Below are 6,000 nucleotides of genomic sequence, written 5' to 3'. Positions count from 1 at the left end.
AATAAGCCTCTAATGCACATTTTGCTTAAGCCCGAGGTGTCAAGGAGGTTGATGAAGTGGTCCACTGAGTTGAGCGAGTATGGCATCCAGTTCGAGCCACGCCCAACGATCAAAATCCAGGTCTTGGCGGACTTCATAGTAGAATGCACATTCAACACACTGGCCCCTGAACCAAATGAGCCCGCTAACGTGTTAGAGGCGACAACCAGTGTGGCACCGGTCCCGATCAGAGCAGTACCGACCTAGGATGAGGAGCCATGTATCCTCCACATAGATGGCTCATCCAACCAACGAGGAAGTGGTGTTGGACTGATACTGTACGGCCCGAACGAGGTGAAGCTGGAGTATGCTCTCTGGTTCAGATTCGAAGCATCGAAAAACGAGGCAGAGTATGAGGCACTAATTTATGGGCTAAACTTAGCAAGGAAAATGAGTGCAAAGCACCTCGTCATGTGCAGTGAATCTCGGGTGGTAGTTAACTAAGTCAATGGTGACTACGAAGCCCGTTATTCAACTATGGCAGCTTACATAGCCAAAGTCAAAGAAATTCTACCAGGCTTTCGCTCCTGTTTCATCAAGTAAATACTAAGGTCCAAGAACGCTGAGGCCGACACCCTATCAGGATTAGCAAGTATCGGCGACAACACCATACGAACTGTGTATATAAAGGACCTGCCTTGGCCCAGCATTCTCGGGGATGGGGCAGAAGAGGTCGCTCCCATGTTGCAAGCAGAATCGAGCTGGACTGAGCCGCTCATCGATTATTTGTCCATGGCCTACCTGTAGAACGCAATGCAGCTCGGAGGGTAGAGCATCAATCAGCTCGGTATGTCCTTATAGACGGATGGCTGTATAGGAGGTCCTTCACACTTACCTACGTTGCTTGCGACCCTTAGAAGTCAAGCTCGTACTTCGCGACATCCTTGATGGATTACGCGAAGGACACTTGGGGGGCAGAGCGCTCGCCCAAAAGGCACTAAGGCAAAGCTACTATTGGCCTACTATGAAGGTAGACACACTCAAGCTTGTCAAGAAATGTGACAGATGTCAGGGGCATGCCAACATCCTCCATCAACTTGCCATCGATCTGAAGTACCTGACCAGCCCATGGCCCTTCACGTAGTGGGGAATTGACATCATTGGCTCATTTCTACTAACAACAAGGCAGAGGAAGTTCCTGGTTATGGAAATGGATTACTTCATGAAGTGGGTAGAGGTTGACCGTTGGTAAGCATCACAGTTCAGAACGTGCCAAATTTCTTTTGGAAAAATATCATGTGTCACTTTGGACTGCCCAGAGTTTTGATATCAGATATCAGGAAGCAATTCGAGGACATCAAATTCTATAATTGGTGTGCCGAGATGGGGATTTAGCAAAGTTTCACTTCGGTAGCACATCCGCAAGCAAGTGGATAGGCCAAAGTGGCGAACAGAGCTATTCTCCTCAGAATGAAAGCTCACCTTGCGCGAGATAAGTGGTTGTGGGTGGACGAACTGCCCAGTGTCCTTTGGGCCTACCGGACTACCATCAAGACCACGACCGACGAAACACCCTTCAACCTCACATATGGGATGGAAGTTGTGATTCCGACAGAGATTGAAGTACCAACGTTGCAGCTCGAAGCATATGATGAAGAAGCAAACAATGATGAGCTCAGAACCAACTTAGACCTGGTTGAAGAGGTACGTGACCTGGCCCACATTCGAACTGTGGCTTACCAACAACGAGTAGCTCAATATTATAATGCCCGGGTCAGGAAGCGACTATTCCGAGTCGACGACCTAGTCCTTCGTAAGGTAATGGTACTTGAGCTCGGCGTGGGTAAGCTCAGTCCGAACTAGGAAGGTCCATACCGAGTGAGACGGGTGTTCGGAGAAGGGACCTACAAGCTTGAGACCATCAAAGGAAAGCAGATACCCCGATCTTGGAACGTTGACAACCTAAGGAGATACTATTTGTAAAACTCCAATGCAACTGAAAAATTACTAAGTCCACAAGATCACCGAACTAATCCTAAGGACAACAAACTAAAGAGAGGACCTTGAGTCACGGCCAAATGCCTAAGGGTTATGGTGCCGAGCTGATAGGAGATCTCAGCATAATATAAGACCCACTCGCCTCTTCGGCATGGGCAGAGAAGTCCTAGTCGCCTCTTCGGCATAGGTAGCCTAAGACCCAATCGCCTCTTTGGCATGGGCATGCTAAGACCTAGTCGCTTCAGAATGGGCAACCAAAAACCTCAGTCGCTTTGGCATGGGTAAGGCAAAAGTAGCCCAGGCATAGATAGGTCAGGCATATACCCTACAATGTTTGTTCACCTCGGCATACAACGACGTTGGATTATTCCTATTCGAGTCTAGCTCGCCAGCTTGGGAGTAATCTATACTTGGAAATTTTTTGCACGCAAGAAATTTTTGAACTATTACATTTCATTAATGAGGCATGAGTACATAGCAAGAAAAAAGTGAAGAACAAGAGCAAGAAGATTACAACTATATAACCGAGCTCGGAGGCTCAGGACATTGAGTATATACGAGGGGGTCCAAGAAAAAAGGCAAGTTACATCAGTCAACTCGGGGTTCCTCATCCCCAATGGAAGCATTGGCAGATTGGTCGGTCTCCATACAATCCTCGGTGGCTCCATCTCCTTCTCCCTCTTCTACCGCCTCATCACCGAGGAGGTCATTGTCGCTCTCCGCTTTGGAGTCCGGTTCATTAGTAGCCTCGGTGGCCATCTCCTTGGTGATCTTCGACGTCGTGATGGAACTAAGGTCAAGATGGGGGAATTCACGCTAGGTCAACCATCTGAGCTTGAAGCCCTTGTTGTAGCCCGTTGTTCCAGCTTCGACCAACAACCTGCGTTGCTCTGCCGAAGACTTGTACTCCTCAACGGCCTTGACCTTGGCCTCCTCTATTGCTCCGAGCAGAATATTAGTCTGCTCCTTCACTAGCGCCTCAAGGTTCTCATTCTCTCTTTTAAGAGTCTCCTCACACTCCTCCAGCTCCTTCTTCTCCGCCATTAGTAGAGTCAACAATTCCTTCTTAACTCGCACATCCTTTTGCAGCTTGTTTATTTCGCTACATGCTAGGTTCAGTTCGGAGTGAGCATTTCAGGAGGGCTCCTCGGCCTCCAGAGCTCACTTTAGGTACATCTTGGACTAGTAGGTCAGGGCATGGATCACAGAGTTCACCTGCCAAGAGAAGAAACAAAATCTAAGTATGAAGAATATAGTCCAAGGGTCAGGTACGTACCACCATGCAATGAGTTTCCACTCCGGCCTCGTGTTGAGCTACTGGTAGATCAGCCCAATGAGCAACCTCCTCCATGAAGACCGCATCCTTGCTCTTGAGGAGACCGAACTTCGGAGTCAAGATGCTCTAAGTTGAGGTGTCACCACTCGAGGGGGTGGTCGCCTGAGCGTGCTGAGGCTCGAAAGATGTGGTCCCTTCGAGCAAGTGGGGCGGGGAAGTTTCACCTTGGTCCTCATCGACCAAGTCGATGACTGGCGGCTCTCGGCAATCGGAGGATGCCCGGGGATGGTGGTGTCGATGCTGGAAGTGGTGGTGTCTTCATCTAGATGAGTCTTCTTAGAGGCCCTCTTCTTCATCCCTTTCTTCATGCTCCCGAAGAGCTCATCAGCCGGGATGTCGACCATGGCAGCTACCAAAGATGACGAATAGGGTAAGTTACAAGATCGAAATAAAACAAGATGAAGAAAACAAGTACAACAGTTGTGATGATGACCTACTAGGAGGACTTAGCCCGGCTTGTATGAGCTTCTCTTCGGTCACGAAGTTCTTGAACTTCAGCCCGAGCTTCACCCAATATCGGGCTTCCTCCCGTGTCTTTTGGTCCAATCTGACGCTGGGGTCCTTGATGGCAATCCTCCAGTGAGTTGGAAATGACCACCCCTCAATGTTACGTACTACAAAATAACGCCTCTTCCAGGCTGAGACTTTGTTTGGGAGCTCATGCAATAGTTTGTACCTGGGGCGAGGAGACATTTAATAGCTCCGCCTTTGCTCAAGGAGAACACATACTGAATTTTTCTTTATGGATAAGATCGAGGAAAAGGTGTCGAGGTCTAAGGGTCGGTTATAATTGTGAAAAAGAGAAATGGTACCTACAATACGGATCGAGTTGGGATGGAGATGGTCTATGGTGATGTCAAAGAATTTGATGATCTCGACTATGAAGGGATGAAATGGGAAACACAACCCAACTACGAGCTACTCCTCGAAGACCATGATTTCGTCATGGCCATGATCCCAAGGAAAATTGCCCAAGGGAATGTTGTACACTAGGTTATTAGGTAGCCTATATTGAGCTACCAGGGATAAGAGCCTATCAGCTATCGTTGAAGATGGGCCAAAGCGGTCCGATAACCGACCTCGATGCGAAGTGGAGGTTGACCTGCCAGAAACCTCGCGTTCTTGCCGAGGTGAGTTTGCCTCGGAAGGGTTTGAGTCAACATCCTGCGCTGAGGTACCTACCTCGGCAGGATGACACTCCGCAGCTTGTGCCAAGGTGCCCACCTCGGCCCCAGCAGACTCGCCACTCCCATCTAAAAGGCTATCTAAACTAACACTAGACATGCTAAGCTAAAGGAATAGGACAACGAAATTGGAAACAAGGAAAGGCAAACTCACCAAGATGACCGAAGAAAGCTGGATGACCTCGGACACGGGGATAATTGTCACCGAGCTAGGATAATTGTCACTGACCTCGGCCCCTATTTATAGCCACCATATCCGAGAATCAATGGCCAAGGTCTGCATGATCCAACGGTTCCTATGAAAACCAACTACACACCACCCAAGGTTGAAATCAGTTGAGCGCACGTTTTGACATCCGCGAAGTTTATAATCGGCGTTACGTCTGCGCATACTTGATACGTGATATGGGTCATTTTCTGGTCGAGCCTAGTGGTCATACAGGTCCGACCGACGATCCGCCCTCTGTACCACCTAGACATCGTGCCAAATCCACCTGGGCTTGTCATGAACTCCCCGTGTCAGGTCAGGACCCCTGGCACGAGGAATGGGGGGAAATTGATGAGGGGTTATTTGGTCTGACCTAGTAAGTAAAGGACACGTGGACATGACCTGCCAGCAGGATGACAACTCAGCAGGGGAGCTTTGTTAACAGTTCGAGAGCCCGGGTGTTCGGGCACCTCAGCACCAAAGCCACTTCGGCACCCGAGTACCGAAGTGACATGTAATCGACTCCAGAAGCTTCTCAGCGGACTCCAAATCTCCCAGGATCACGTCGAGTAACAGCAGGCCTTATCCTCTCCCCACCTAGATCGGACAATAATGATAGACTTCATTGACTGGTATGTTACTTTCCTTCTAAAGTGGAACTAATCCCATCTACCTGGGCCGAGGATCTCGAAGCCGTTTTGTGAGACCCACGGCAGCTCAACTATATAAGGGCATCAACCCCCTAGGACCCGGGTATGCGCGATTAAGTGCATTCTAACTCTCATATTTCTTAAACTCTCAGCTCGCGTATTACTATTACTGACTTAAGCATTGGAGCGATCCCGCCGGGTTAGCCACCTTGGGTTCTCTGGTTCCTCCTTTTCTTTACAGTTTGAGAGACCTACTTGGCGACAGGCATCTGAGCTACCATACATCTAGGAGCATCTAGATCGCGCACCATCACCTGCAATTTCAACTCAACAGAATAATAACATGGCATTGGGTATTATTGGTCGATTCAAGGGCTGGAATTTCATTCTAAATTTATTCTAAAACCTTATGAAATGGTGTTTGTGTATTATATTCACTGTCCCATTCCCAAAAATCATTCCGCCACTCCACTAGAACAAAACATCACCATTTTGTTTGCCAATAGCTTTGTCATGCCAATCGCCAAAACATCGCAGAGCTTTTGGGTATTAGCAGTAAGGCGCCATTTTGGGTCTTCCCAAGCACCAGATGCTCCATAGTCTGCATCATGGTAGCATCTTGTGGTGCTATGGGCTTGTTCACAA

The sequence above is a fragment of the Nelumbo lutea genome, chromosome 7 (assembly GCF_056320005.1).
Source record: "Nelumbo lutea isolate HS-2025 chromosome 7, American lotus-T2T, whole genome shotgun sequence".
Taxonomy (NCBI): Eukaryota; Viridiplantae; Streptophyta; class Magnoliopsida; order Proteales; family Nelumbonaceae; genus Nelumbo; species Nelumbo lutea.
This window is presented reverse-complemented; position numbering follows the sequence as displayed.